This window comes from Ambystoma mexicanum, chromosome 8 (genome assembly GCF_040938575.1).
Source record: "Ambystoma mexicanum isolate Mex_15411 chromosome 8, UKY_AmexF1_1, whole genome shotgun sequence".
In the NCBI taxonomy this organism is placed as follows: domain Eukaryota; kingdom Metazoa; phylum Chordata; class Amphibia; order Caudata; family Ambystomatidae; genus Ambystoma; species Ambystoma mexicanum.
In genome coordinates this window covers 1,658,846,634-1,658,861,942 of record NC_090929.1, presented here as the reverse complement: position 1 = coordinate 1,658,861,942, position 15,309 = coordinate 1,658,846,634, and the positions used below count along the sequence as shown (strand labels likewise).

Genomic DNA, 15,309 nt, shown 5'->3' with positions numbered 1-15,309 from the left:
CACCGGTTTCTGTCAGTTGTCGCCAGGGAGGCCAAGGAGGCAAGGCTGCCTCCAAACAAGACTGAACTGGCCGTGGCGTCGGGCCCCCACCGAAGCACCCCGGTGGGAGGCCGGCTGGCGAAGTTCGTCAGCTTGTGGGAGTCCATCTCCGCCAACCGTTGGGTGCTGGATGCCCTGGCCCACGGGCACTCTCTGGAATTCCTAAAGTGCCCTTGAATTCCTCCAGTGGCCAGGAAGGAAAACCACGTCCCTCAACTGCTGTTAGAGGAGAGGGCGATGCTCAAGAAAGGAGCCATCGAGCTCGTCCCAAAGAGGCTCCGGGGCTCCGGAGTATATTCAAGATGCTTCCTCTTCAGGAAGAAGACAGGAGGTTGGCGTCCCATCCTGAACTTGCGTCGGCTAAACAAATACATCAAGGCACAGAAGTTCCGGATGGTCACCCTCCAGCATGTGCTGGGACAGCTGGAGGAAGGCGTCTTCCTAGCGTCGTTGGATCTGGATGATGCGTACTTTCACATCCCCATCTTAAAAGGACACCGAAGGATTCTCAGGTTCGTAGTCCAAGGGCGGCACTACCAGTTCAAGGCCCTCCCATTCGGATTGAAGTCGGCCACCAGGGTGTTCACCAAGTGCCTGGCACCAGTGGCGGCGCCTGCAGGGGATCCACGTCTACCCCTACCTGGACGACTGGCTCATCCGAGCAGGGACAAGGGAACTCGCCATCGAACACACGGCAAAGACCGTCCGGCTACTCACGGACCTGGGATTCTCCAACTTCCCCAAATCCCACCTGGTTCCGTCGCAGGTTGCACTGTTTCTGGGAGCCAAGCTCTATACAGTAGCCCAGTTGGCCTCGCCGTCGGAGGAAAGAACGCAGGCCACCCTGGGCAAGGTGCAGCGTCTGCTGGCCACGGACGTGGCCAGAGTGAGGTCCATCAAGTCCCTTCTCGGGATGATGTCCTCTTGCATCTACTTGGTGCGCCTGTGCAGGCTCCGGATGCGTCCTCTGCAGGAGTTCCTCGACGCCTGTTGGACACAAGCGACGGACAGCTTCGAGGACAGGATCTCGCTCAACGAGGTATTCCGCCAGGCAATTCGATGGTGGGGAACCCGCGCGCATCTCGCCGCGGGCATGGACTTTCAGACCCCAGCATACCAGGTGACGGATGCCTCCCTGGAGGGGTGTGGGAGCGCACACCAGAGATCTTCAAGCGAGAGGCCTGTGGCTCCCGGAGGAGAGGCTGCTCCACATCAACATTCTGGAGCTCCCAGCAGTGTTCTGGGCCCTCAAGTCATTCCTCCCGTCCCTCAAGGGCAAGGTGGTGAGGATATTCACCGACAACACCACCACGATGTTCTACATCCGGAAGCAGGGAGGAACCAGATCCCCCAGCCCTATCCAAGGAAGCCCAGGATCTGTGGCACGGGGCTGTTGCCCAGGGGATGTTTCTCGTGCCTTTTCATCTAGCAGGGATAAAAACCATTGGCGACTAGCTCAGCAGGGAGCTGCACTCTTGCCACGAGTGGGATCTATGCCAGGATCAAGTGGATCAACTCTTACGGCGATGGGGCAAACCCCACAATCGACCTGTTTGTGAAAGCGACGAACTCCAAGTGCCAGAGGTTCGCCAGCAGGTTCCGCCAGCCGAGGAGCATGGGCGATGCTTTCTCGTTTCCCTGGGCCGGCCTATTCCTGTATGCGTTCCCGCCGTTGCTGCTCAGGCTCATCAACCAACTCAAGAGATCCCGGTGCAGGATGATCCTCGTCGCACCTGCGTGGCCGAGGTAGATACGGTTCCCGGACCTTCTGGACTTGTCAGCGTCCCCACCAGTCAATCTGTCGACGGATGCAGATCTTTCCTCCGAAGAAGGTGTCATTCTTCATCACGACCAGGAGTCGCTGAACTTGCAGGCCTGGCTCCTGCAGCACTAGAGTTTGGAGGGTACGATATCCCGGCTGACTGCAGAAAGGTTCTTGCAAAAGCCAGGGCGTCCTCAACAGTCGGACACAAGTGGAAAAGGTTCTCGGTCTGGTGCCGTGCACAGAAGATTAACCCTCTACGAATTACAGCCCCTCGAGTGCTACCGTCCTTACGGTCGCTGGCCAAAGCTGGGCTAGCTCACGCTTCCATCAAGATACATCTGGCAGCTATTTCCCAAAGGAGTTTATGAAAGGACTGTTCCGATCGTTCCCGCTGGTGAAGGCCTCCGGCCCCGGCGTGGGAACTCAACGTGGTGCTGACAAGGCTCATGGGCCGCCATTCGAGCCCTTGCATTCGGCTCCGTTGAAGTTCCTATCATGGAAGACAGCGTTCCTTGTGGCCATCACCTCTGCACGACGCGTGGGAGAGATTCAGGCCCTTTCCTGCAAGCCTCCATACTTGACTTTCCACGAGGGTGGTGCTGAGGACGCACCCCTCCTTCATGCCCAATGTGCCGTCGGACTTCCATCTCAACGAGCCCTTGGTGCTGCCAGTCTTTTTCCCGTCGCCGGCCGAGAGGACTTTGCACTCGCTGGATGTGGCTAGAGCGCTGAAGTTCTATGTGGACCGCACAAAGAGTTTTCGGAAGACATCACAGCTGTTTGTGAACTTTGGACCTGTGAACCAAGGGAGGGCTCGCTCAAAGGCTTACATTTCCAGGTGGCTCTCCGGCTGCATCATGCACTGTCATGGGTTGGCAAACCGACCGTTGGCCGTGCGTCCGAGAGCCCATTCGATTAGAGCGATTGCTGCTACCACGGCGTTCTTGTCTGGTGTGCCCCTGCTGGACATCTGCAGGGCTGCTACGTGGAGGTCGACCCACACCTTCACGAGATTCTACTGCGTCGACTGAGATTCCAGGGAGGAGTCCAGAGTCGGCCAGGCAGTGCTGCGCAACCTTTTCGCTTAAGGTGAGCCTGGTGAGGAGGTAAGATGCTTAATGTTGAGTTTTATGTAATGCTTAATGTTGAAGCTTTGCCACCTCCCGTGGTTGTGCGTGTGTACTGCTATGTATTCTTATATTCATGAGCATGAGAATCCATGCCAAACCCCTTGCTGGAGAAGGAACAAGTTACTTATATGTAACTGTTGTTCTCCAGCATGGGTCTGGCATGGATTCACATGCAAACCCTCCCTCCTTCCCCTCTGCGGCTCTTCACTTGGTCATACTGCCGCTTTACGTGCTACCAAATCTGAAGATGGCTGCCAGGCTTAGGGAGAGGGCAGTCATTGGCTGGAGGCAGTATGACCCAGAGGCCAGTGATTGGTTACTACTAAGACAGATCAGAAACGAAACTGATACTGATTTTTTTTTCTTTACCGAGGATTCCCAGCCTGACGGGGAATATTCATGAGCATGTGAATCCATGCCAGACCCATGCTGGAGAACAACAGTTACAGGTAAGTAACGTGTTCCTTATTTTATATACACAAGGCAAGGAAATAGTATTTAAGAATAAACATTCTGATGCTTGTTAATCTGCTTAGAATCACATGCTGTGCATATGGTCTGACATTTAGTGTTCCATCTTGTCTTTCGGGGACTGAAAGGGGACGTCTGCATAGGTGTCTGTAACACTAACCCTATTGTGATGTGTAGTGTACCCAAAATCCCTCACGCGCTGCAGTCCCTCAGATTGTTTTTGTCCTGCCCAGATTACTGGTCGCCCTATTGCGGAGCTCTTTCATAAGAGACATTGTTATCACCTTGTTTATTGACTTTGTCGATTATCCCCTTAAAGTCATTGCAATGGTGCTTCCTGCACTACGCCGAAGACTGCAGTTGGCTTTCGACGCCTGCGATCCGGCGGCAGAGCCGTCCACATGGCTGGGCCCTCTGGCCGGCCTACACAGTAGGTAGAGTGGGGTCAGGGTGGCCATATCCTTTCAGCTATGTCTCTCCTCTCCCCCCCGACCCCCACCCCCTCTGATAGGTCTGGTTATCGCCTTTATTGCCTTTCGCCCTGGAAAGGACACATTCAGACTTTGCCCCTCTTGCAGGGCCAGATACCCTTGAAAGGACGAGCACTCTAAGTGCAACAATTGTCTATCCTTCGACCACGACAAAGCGCGGTGCGCGGGCTGTAAACTCCTGCGCCCTAAGACGCTTCAGAAGCGCTGCGTTAAGCGGTGGGCAGCCTACGGCATTTTGGCGGCTGGATCTTCTTCCCCCCCCCACCCCCCCCCCCCCCACTGCCGCACCCGCTGAAAGTGACGGGGGTACTAGTGATGACCAGGCATCTATGTCGGATGCCATCGTCTTCACGACGGACACTCTTGGGTCCGCCACGCCCGTTCCAGCTAGGCCTGACGTGCTATGGTGCTAACTCCCAGTGACAGGGGCATACAGGATTGCTACACTAAACACAAAATCCCATCCCCGGTTTCGTCAGTACCTTTGAAACGGGCGAAAGCGCCAACAGGACCGCCAAAGGTCCTCAAGATCAACAGCCTTCTCCGCATCCGCGTCTTGGCCTTCTAAACGAAAGGGCGCTACCTCCAAAACAAATCCCTCCGTCAAAGCGCACTTAGCTGACGCTCCGATGCCCCTTAAGGCCCCGGTAGGAGAAAAATCTACTGCTAGGCCTGTCAACCGGCACATCACCCAGATTCGCCGAACATCTCGGACAGCATCGCTAGGATTGCTTCGGCAGTGGAGCTGAGGGAGACGTCTAAAGACGTCGAAGCTCAAGGAGCAGCCCGCGGACGCGCCGAAAGACCCACCACAGCGCCCTGATGCTCGCAATGGCTACTTAGAGTTCTGTGCCTTTGTCTAGCGCTATTGATGACAAATTTCGGCGCCATAGGGAAGAACATCATTTTCCACCCTTGGGCCCTACTGGTTCGTCTGGATGGACCAGAGAGAAATTTGAAGGGTGTATGGATAGATTGGAGAAATTTCTCACTTTCAGAGCACCATACCCCTAAGAGACCTCGGGAGGACCCTCCCTCTGTGCCTGCTTCTAAATTTCAAAGGACTTTAGGACCTTCTCAGGAAGATTATACTTCCATTCTCCCTCAAGACGAGATCCAGATGGACCCGTATCGGGACATTTATGATCAGTAGGAGGCTAGTACCTTCCTACAAGACTATACTGTGTATGACCAGGTGGATCCCAAGGGAGACTGGGGAGTAGTGTCGCCAGGTTGAGGCGGTACCATGGGCGCTCCCTACTCACAACCAGGATCAGGATGTCCTTTGTTTGGTTTTCTCCTCCTTCCACTCGGCCCGGCTTCCCCAGTGGACGACCAGATAGTGTTCAATGCCGTCTTGAGAAAGGCGGCTGAATATTTACAAATCGCCACCCCAGAGGCTTTGCCTTAACAGGACTTTGTGGAGCATATCCTCTAAGAAAAGCCCCCCCTCCAGCCAATCCATCCCTCTTCTGAATTCCATTAAGAGGAGTTTGGCTCCTTCCTTGATCACACCAGCCCAGGCCATGCCACCCCTGATTCCCTAGTGGTTACCACCACCCGGAAACGGGTGGGGGGGAGGGGGTACCCCTTGCCACGGGAGAGGCACTTCCCGATAAGGAGTCAGAGGCTGTATGCCTTGGGAAAACGAATTGCCACAGCATCTGCCTTTTCCACGCGCATAGCAAACGCTACGTTGCTTGCCAGTTATGCTGATGTGCAGTGGAATCTTCTGCAGGAAGGTCTCAGGAGGTGCCGGAACCTGCTGGAACAAAATTACTCGCCATCGTGGAAGAGGGCAGGCAGGTCAACTAGAAAGTACTGAAAACACTCTGGATGCTGCAGAGTCCGTGGGAAGGTCCCTAGCTCAAGGTTCCCTACTCAAACGGAATGCTTGGCTCTGGAACTCTGGTTTCAAGCAGGAAACCCAAGCGGCCTGTCGAGGATTCGAATCTCTTTGGTAAGGCAGTCGACAATGCCCTCGAGACTGCCAAAAAGGAGCATGAGACTTTGTCCCTTCAGCAAATCACCCAAAAGCCCCCATCTCCCTCAGCCCCAGAGGGTGAGCGGTTCCCGCCGGTCCTTTTGGGGCCAATACCATTCCACACAAAACCAGTATAATACGGGAAATAACTGGAACTCGGGACCGGCATCCAGCACCCCACCAACTATCCAGCCAGGGGACAGCGATGAGGCAGAGGCTCCAACTCCAGGGGAGCCACAACCTTGTGTCAGAAATGACCTACGGGTCCAGGTCTCCTCCCATGTCACCCCGGTCGGGGGTGCTTAACATCTTTACTTTCGGCATGGGAGGGGATAACATCAGACCAGTGGGTATTCAAGAAGTTTGCCCATGGGTACTGTGTTGAATTTGCCCGGCCACCACAATTCAAACTGCCCAGAGCACAACGCCTGACGCCAGACCATCTATGAATCCTGTTACGGTATTGCGCCACACTTAATACTGGTGATATAGTTGATCTTTATTGTATTGCCTTTTATGGATAACACATGTTTCGACACACCAGTGTCGTGTGGTGTAATCACAGAGTTGGGAGGGGGGGGAAGGGGCGGAGGTTGAAGGTAAGTACAAAAGAACAGTGTAGAAAAGGAGGATAGAAACACATTATTAGTTATTTCAAAGTAAAAATGTAAATCCTAGATACAAGGTATCATTTATCCTTTGTGGAATACCAATATAAAAAAGGGGTTGTTTTTGCCCAACTCTGATTACACCATGATTATCTTCTATGATTATCTTTTATTATGCTTTGTGCTTGTGCCTTACTTTACATGATTGATCTAAAACGTATGCTTATTTTGTGAATTTCACCACATGAACAATATATTTTGTTTTAAGTTGTGCTAATAGCCCTGATTTGAAAAAACAATGGTGTCGAAACATGTTATCCATAAAGTGCAATACAATAAAGCTCAACTATCTCACCAGTATTAAGTGTGGCGCAGTCTTCTAAAGTGTGGAGCAATACCGTAACTGCTTTCTCAAGGGGTTGGGGTCTGGAAGCCCCTTTCTGCCCCACACTAGCTGCGACATTTGTTTGAATTGCAAGAAAAACCAGGCGCATGGAAACCTTTTCAGTTGGCACAAAACTCATCCCCAAACTTGTATAACATCTATGAATCCTGATACAAGAGGTGGAAGCACTTCTGGAATAGAACGCCATAGAAGCCGTCCCTAGTCTTCAGGTAAACAAGGGTATTTATTCAGTGTACTTCCTTGTACCCAAAAAAGGACCTCACCATGCGCCCTGTACTAGACTTGTGCCCAGTGAATACATTTGTCAAACCTAAAGTTTCGTATGGTAACTCTGCAGGAAGTAATCCCACTGTTGAAACAAGGGGATTACATGGTGACACTGGACATGAAAGATGCATACTTTCATATTTCAATGTTGCCAGCACACAGAAAATATTGAAGGTTCGTGATAGTGGACAGGCACTACTGATTAAAAATACTCCCTTTCGGCATTGCCTCGGCACCACAGGTTTTTACAAAGGTTCTGGCAGTAGCGGCAGCACACCTGCGCAGACTATCCGTCCCGGTTTACCTTTAGCGCGACGACTGGCTCATAACAGGGGGACTCTTACGAAACATGCCTATTGAACACTCAGAAGACAGTAGACCTCTTGTTCAGTCTGGGTTTCTCCATCGAGATGAAATCCAGCTTAGACCCCAGTCAGGTCAAACAGTTTCTGGGGGCTCTAATTCGGACCAAAGACGGCCTCGTCTTCCCTTCCAACGAGAGGGTTCAGAATATGCTTTTTCAGATCCCACAATATGTAGCCATTTGGGAAGTGACGGTACGCAAGGCCATGCCACTGCTAGAAATGATGGCATCATGCATTTATTTAGTTCCTCACGCACGGCTGCGCATGCGTCACATGCAAGAGTGGTTCAACAGCCAGTGGTGTCACGCCAGCGGACAATGGGACGATCTGGTAGTTGTCTCTCCAGCCCTTGTTCTCTCTCTGCAGTGGTGGTTGAGGGAAAACCTCTTGAAGGGGAAGACCTTATCCACCCCGGCAGTAGAAGCCACTCATGACAGACTTATATCTCGCGGGTGGGGGGCTCATCTGCTACAGCAGACTGCGCATGGAGTGTGGACCCCACAAGTAGCGTCCAACCACATAAACCTGTTAGAGCTATTAGGAGTATTCAAAGCACTGAAGGCCTTTCAGTCACAGCTACAGGGAAGACAGTTCTAGTCTTGACAGACAGCACGACAGCCATGTATTACCTAAACAAACAGGGGGCACACTCTCCAGGGCTATCCAAGCTGTCGCAGCACATTTGGATGTTGGCTCTCAAACGCAAGATGTTACTGCTGTCCCAACACATTCCCGGCGAACTCGACCTTCTAGCGGACGTGCTCAGCAGAGATTTCCCACGTCCAATAGAGTACGAATGGCGTCTACACAAAGACATTGTCTCCGTCTTCGCCGAATGGGGCTTCCCAGAGATCGACTTGTTCGCCACTCAGGAGAACGCCCAATGCCAAGACTACGCACACGGGTATCCCCAGAACCGCTCCTTGGGAGAACGGGTTCTGGATAACCTGGTCAGGGAAATTTGTTTTTGCAAGCCCCCGACACCACCACCCAACAAGATAGTGCCCAAGATGCACCAGGAAACAGTCGCAATGATATTGGTGGCTCCCATGTGGGCCCGCCAACCCTGGTTCTCATCTGATGGAGATGTCCCTCTCCCCTCCTGTGAAGTTGCCCTACCCGTACATGCTGTCTCGGCGACAGAGGGTAAACACTACACCCATGCCCACAAACTCTGAACTTAGTGGCCTGGCTCCTGAGTTCATAGAGTTCGGACATCAACTCCCTCAGAGATACATGGACATACTGGTATTGCTATTCCAGTAAGTGGAAACGCTTTGTCATCTGGTGCAATACCAAGGGCATCAACCCGATTGACTGCTCTCCTACCCACATTGATGTACCTGACCCACTTGTTAGACTTGGGACCGGTTTTTAATTCCCTAAAGGTTCACCTAGCTGCTCTCTCAGCCTACACTGACACAACAGGTGTCGTGGTGGAAAATACCTGTTAAGCCCTTAATGGAAGGGGTTAAGAGAATTCATCCCCCCGTTTCTAACACAGTTCCCAGATGGGATCTAAATGTGGTATTGACCAGACTCAGGGGGGGTCTCCCTTTGAACCAATGCATAAAGCAAGTCTAAAAGACCTTACTTAGAAGACGGCCTTCCTAGTGGCTATCACTATTAGAAGGGTTAGTGAACTACAGGCCCTTTCAGTTCTAGACCCTTTTGTTACAGTCCACAGGGATAAGGTGGTTCTGCACACTCATCCCCGGTTCGAACATAAATTCATTTCGAAGTTCCATGTGAACCAATCAATTGAACTACCCACTTTTCTTCCAGAATCCCACTAGCATGGCCAGCACACACTAGCTGTGCGCAGGGCAGACAGGTTTTACCTGGAAAGAACAAAACCACTGAGGAAAACAAACCAGTTTTTTGTTTCAGTGGCAGTTGGTAGAGAAGGGGATCCTGTCTCTAAATCAGCACACTACTCAGGGCACTGGGGGCTTACATAGAATTCATTGCAAATGTTCTTGAGTCCATTTGCAAAGCGGCAACCTGGAGTTCTGTACACACCTTTTCAAAACACTATTGCCTAGATACTCATTCTAGATCTGATTCTCAGGTGGGACAAGCAGTATTAAGACTTCTTTTCACTATTGTTCCTTCTCACAACCTACCTCCAACTCCGGGTACTGCTCGCTAGTCAATGCACAGCATGTGATTCTAAGCCTAACGAGCATCAGAACACCTGCATTACTCACCATAATAGCATTTCTGATTGTATCTGCTTAGATTCACATGTGCCCACCGTGAGCCTCCCCGCTCGGGTGGAAGGAACATAGACGTTTAACTACTTTCTTTCTTTATGTACTCAGAATAGCCTGGGCGACATCATGGCAGAAAAAACACAATCGGAGGGACCTCAGCGCGTGAGGGATTTTGGGTACACTACATGTCACGATATGGATAGTGTTACAGACGCGCCTATGCCAATGTCCCCTTTTGGTCCCCGAAAGACAAGATGCAATACTCTGCTGTTACCACTGGATGTCGTACCAAATGCACAGCATGTGAATCTACCTAGATACAATCATCAGAAATGTTATTACGGTGAGTAATGCACGTCATACTCGTATGACATAGTAACAATACTTTTCATAGGTGACTGCTTCAATAATAGTTTCTCGCGCTTACAATTAATGAGAATGAGTCGCATTGTTTAAACAGTGGTGCGCATATTTGTTACAGTGAAATGAGTCATTCATTTTCAAAGTCATTCAGACAAAGTCTGTAGGAATGAAAATAAGGATTATTCAACACTAATAGCAGTGGTTTACTTCTTAGTAACACTTCAAGGATTCTAATGCTTTAGCAGTCCATTCCCTACCTGGTCAAGAGTTCATTAAAGTCAGTGTAGGATGGGAGAAAGTCTTATGCAGCATCAGAAAAGGCGACGTTCCAGAGCTTCTTAGAATGCTTTAGCAGGATAAGTTATGAAGGACCATGCAAAGGACTCCCTAAAAAAAAAAAAGCTGCTAGCCTAGGTAAGAGGTATGTGTGAACACCCAAATAACTGGTATCGCCCGCCAGTCACACTAATGACTGTTCGGCTTGAGAGAAGTTCTACCTTGCGTCCCACAGTACCTTACGGTGGTTGAGAATGTAGCTGGATTCTTTCCTGTGCAGCAGCAATGTACCCTGTCTCCAGATTCCTCGGTCTGGGGACAAAAGGATGGACTCTGAATGGGATGTTGCAGCAGCAGTCGCGAGAAAGGACCATTAGTAAGGTTTTTTCGCTCTCCCGTGTCAGTCTGCGGTTTTGGTGCCTTTTTATCTGCTCCAACAATGAACGGTTACCGCCCGGTCGATCTTCCGATTCTGCAGCCCTGCACTCTGGTGAGGGGACTTGGATGAGTGGAATCGTGCCTCTGGAGGTCCAACTGGAGCTCACCAAAGTTCTGGGTAGATTCGGTCATGCCAAGACGTGGCACTTCAAATGGGTTGGAGGTCCACTGGTGTCGCGGTTTGTAACCCTCGATGGTCACAGCACCTCAGGGGATGACTCGATCTGTAGTTCGTCTTAGGGCTGGTTGGTCCCACAAGCCAAAGGGAAGTAGTCCTCTTCAGAGCTCCTGTTCATAAGAAAATTGGGTCCTGACAGTAGTGGTTGCTTGTTATTGGAAGGGTCTGTCGGCATCTCTGGTCATCTTGCTTCGGATAGTCTGGTTCACTGGTCGTCTTGCCTTCTGCCTCAGGAACCTCACCTTTTATTCAGTTTTCCCCATTCACTCCTCTGCAAACTCTCTGCAGTTTGCCGAAAGGGACGGATTGCTGTCCAATCTGGACAGCCATCCCCAGTGGGAACTGGTTACATTCATGCACATCAGCATACAAAGGACAGGGGAGTTTCGGCCTCCTTCCATACTTCCTGTCCTTACAGACACCAAGCTGGACTTCACAAAGGGTTCCGGCCAAAGGCAAAACCGACATTCAGAACACGTCCACTGTCACCAGCCAGAACTGTAAGGGTTGTCATTGTGACCAAAAAGTCACAGGAGCAGAGAGAAGATATCCCCTTAGCACTCCACATAAGGCGGTGTTTGCTAATCTTTCATAAGCCAAAGTTTTAGGAAGGGTACAGAGTATCCCTCTTCCCTTACCAACGGTAGTTCTTGGGGATAATGGAACTATAAAATGGAGAATTCAAAGGGTCCCCAGCAACACTGCACAGAGGGTGCTGTGTGCTGCAAAAGTCCTAACGGATGCATTTAAGATTTATGGAGGAAAGCAAAACTCTTGAAGGAGCATGTAAGAATGTATGATGGGGAAACGGCTCCCCTCTTTCAGGAGAAGAAGATAAAGGTCCAACCGTCCAGCAAAAAGTGCTGGGGGGGGGTCTCACTAGGAGAGGGCATTGAGCAGAACATGGATGCATTGGATTCTGCCCAGTTAGGGGGATTTATCACACTGCATAAATCAGTGGGGTCTTCTAGATGTGTGCCATCTTTCACCTTGGGCCTAATATTTCACGATTTCAAATCAATGATCCTTTACAATATATTCTGATTCCCGGTCTAGTAGCAATTGCACCAGCTTTGCTGCTGATTGATAACGAGCTTTGCAAAATGCAACACCATTTAATGACAGTCCTGTCAGACAGGATTCACTCACAAAAGCTGTACTCTTGCACAAACTAAGGCAAATGGTTTCAAATTCAAGCTAGCAATTCGGATGCATGTTTAATAGTGTTTTAAATAAAAAACAAAATGTGAGGTTCTAGCAAGTATTAAAATGAGTTGTACAAGGGTATTTGTTTGTTTGGGTGAGTTTAGAACATTGTAGATCTCAACCACAAATGACAACTGGCCTGCGCAATCTACATTTGCTGTCCGCAAAGCTTGACTTGGGGACCACACCAATGCATGCACAATCAACATGTACATGGTAGCCCAATAAAGCATCCTCCTTGCAGTTGCTCTGTGGTATTTCGTTTGTACAGTCTATACCATATTTTTAACAGCCTAATACAACATTCCTCTGACTTGTTTGTCCGTGTTGGAAATGTGTAATGTGACCCTTGTTGGGAAAGATTTCTCTTCACAGCACCTTTCCTTCCATTACTATGGACCCCCAAACCTTTCGCTTTTATTTTTGATTCTGACCTTTTTTCTTTTTTTTATTGCAGGGAAGCCTTAAGCGTCACTACACTGGCTTTTGCTCATTTGTCATCAGGAAACTTGCATGTCCTTCTAGCTGTCAGTACTGGGAAACCTTGTTTCCCTTACTCGTCTTACTTTATTACTACTTTTAGTAACTTAATTCTTATATGGACTTCGGAAAGAAGAGGCTTTTGGCGGGCTACTGGAGGGCTAAGTGCGATTATTGCCAGGAAGTGGGTTGGACTTTCTGGTCCCAACCCAGAAACTGGTTTGTGTGTCTGAGTGGTATGCATTCATTTTTGTTGCTAGTGGCCCTGATTGGACTAATACTGGGGTTTGTGTCTGTGCTAGATCTGTCATTTGGTAGTGGGAGTTTCAGATCTTAAATGTTTTTTTTGGATAAGAGGAACCCTGCGCCTACTCGAGAGATCCTGGAAGAAACCAAAGGAGCCAAGAATTCTGTCCAGCTGCAAGACTGTCGAGGAGACAGAAGACCTGTTGGAAGAAGGCCTGGTGAGCAATTTCTGGTGCTGTCCTGCTGAAGCCTGTTCTTGTTGAAGATCTCCAGCAGTCCTGCCAAGGAGCTGTGACCCTTGGAGTGGAGGGAACATTCATTCTCTACGTCGGCTCGGAATCCTATGAAGAAGTGCCCCTGGACCTCCCAATGGCTGAATAGCTATGAGTTTGAGCTACCGTGCTGCAGACGTCGCCGTTCCGAGTTGAGGCCTGGATTTTGAGGAATCAGCTTATCAAATAAGACTTACCTCTATGAAATGTTGTGGTCCTAGCATCAAGTTGACCCAAGATAGTAGGCAAAGTATTAACTGCGGCAAGTGAATCCCTTTGAATCACTGCATCGGTGGCCGTCATCCATAACTGCTTAACTGTGTCCTGTCCTGAGGGGGGGGCTCTGCATAGTTCTTTAGCCTTTTTCACCTGGAATACTTTGCAGCAGAATTAGTCAAAAAGCTGGGAAGTGCTGAAACCTGCAATCCCTGGGCATCAAGGGCTGAGGTCAACGGGGGGAGGGGGACTTTAGGGGGGTTGAGAGCGAAGGAAAGCAACCTTGGACCCTCTTTGGCAGACCTGCCAATCCCTACGAAGAATCGAGTACGTGAGTTGTGACGATACTTACCTGAACCCCTAACTCCCCCCCCCCCCCCCCCCCCCCCAACGTTTTGATATAACTTGCTAGATTCTGTTCCCTTACCACTTGGAACTGTTCATTGGACCGCAGAGACCCTACCTTAATTTGTTCAGCTTCACAAAAGTGCATGGAACTCTGCTCAACTTTTGGGTGCAGGCCTCAAACATCTTGATGGACCTCTGAAGCTAGTCATCTAACTGTGTACCTGTAGTGCTCATACTAACCTGTACCTTCCTTTTCAGGGGTTTGATATGCATTTTGCCTTACTCCAGTGATTGTGTGTATTTATTAGTGTTTTTATGCATGATTGTCTAAGGGTGTTGCTTGACTGTTTCACTGTGTGCTCATTGTGGACCCCTTACAAGCTCACAAACACTTTAGACTTGGCCTAGACTACTCTCCTTGCTACCTTGAACTTAGAGTTGCCCCTGTCACAATACTGGGTTGGCAATCTATACCTCTGTCCACTAGGCCAGAGTATGGAAATCTGTCCTAAGAACCATGCAGACTGAAGTAGAGAGACCTATGAAGAGCCACTAAAACCAATTTGTTTTATTCCTCCGGATGGGGGAGGGAGGACCACCAGCAGTTGCATGTATGTGATGGTTAGAGGCTTGTCGTTCATGAATTGATTAGTCTCGTCTATTTCAGAAGGGAATTGCCGTAGCGTTTTGGTGCTTGACTGCCCATGTGGGCGGGACAAAGACAGATATGCAAATTAATATTTCCCATCTGTGAAAGGTACAGTGAGCTAAAGTGTGGCTGCGGACTCTCGGGTGGGTACTTTCCCAAAGAACAGGTCATTTAGCCGCGTTCGTTCTCGCAAAGGAGCGCCTATGGACTGGCTCAATGGTAGAGAAATCTCAAAGTGGGAAGAAAAAAACCACAGAACAGGTTATCATGCCATGTTTTCTGGAGAGGGACGCCTTCTACCTTTTTGAAAAAAATACATTCACGTCTATCACGATTAAGTGTTTGGAACATAACTTGAGTGACATGCATGCATGCAGGTGATGCACCCCTGCTTTAGTCCAGGACATCAAAATGATTTATCAGCTGACTTGCAATTTTAAAGTGCAACCCTTCTTGTATACCTCATCACTACACAAGGACAAAGTGTTAAGTGTTCCATGTTCACATGGAATGGTAGATCCTAGTTGTTGAAACCCCTGCTCCGTTCAGGCCCCATGACGACTGAGGTGAATGCCCAGCAACACACTGAGCATGGAACAGTCCCTGTGGGATAAAGTAAAACATCCTAGCTGTCTTCACCGCTTACGGGTACTTCGTATTGTAAGACTTTAAGGCAGACTGGAACATACAGACATTGAAAAAACACATTCTGCTTATAGGTAGTCAATAATAAAATAAGGGACCGGGTTAAGAGATGCAGCTTCCGAGGAGAGATCTTGTAATGGGGGAGGGCAGCAGATCTATTTTGAGACCGTGTGAACAATAAAGCTGAGACTAGACTTCCAAGCAACCTTCAGGAGGCAGATCTGCTTCCAGGTGCATGTTGGAGCAATAC

The 15,309-nt window shown here is 49.7% G+C and overlaps 1 protein-coding gene across 1 annotated transcript in view; it reads left to right on the top strand.

The window, feature by feature from the left end:
* The window catches only part of EIF3A (eukaryotic translation initiation factor 3 subunit A), an 812,143-nt gene that overhangs the window by 91,769 nt on the left and 705,065 nt on the right, over positions 1–15,309 (top strand). The gene's annotated exons all lie outside the window — the stretch shown is intronic.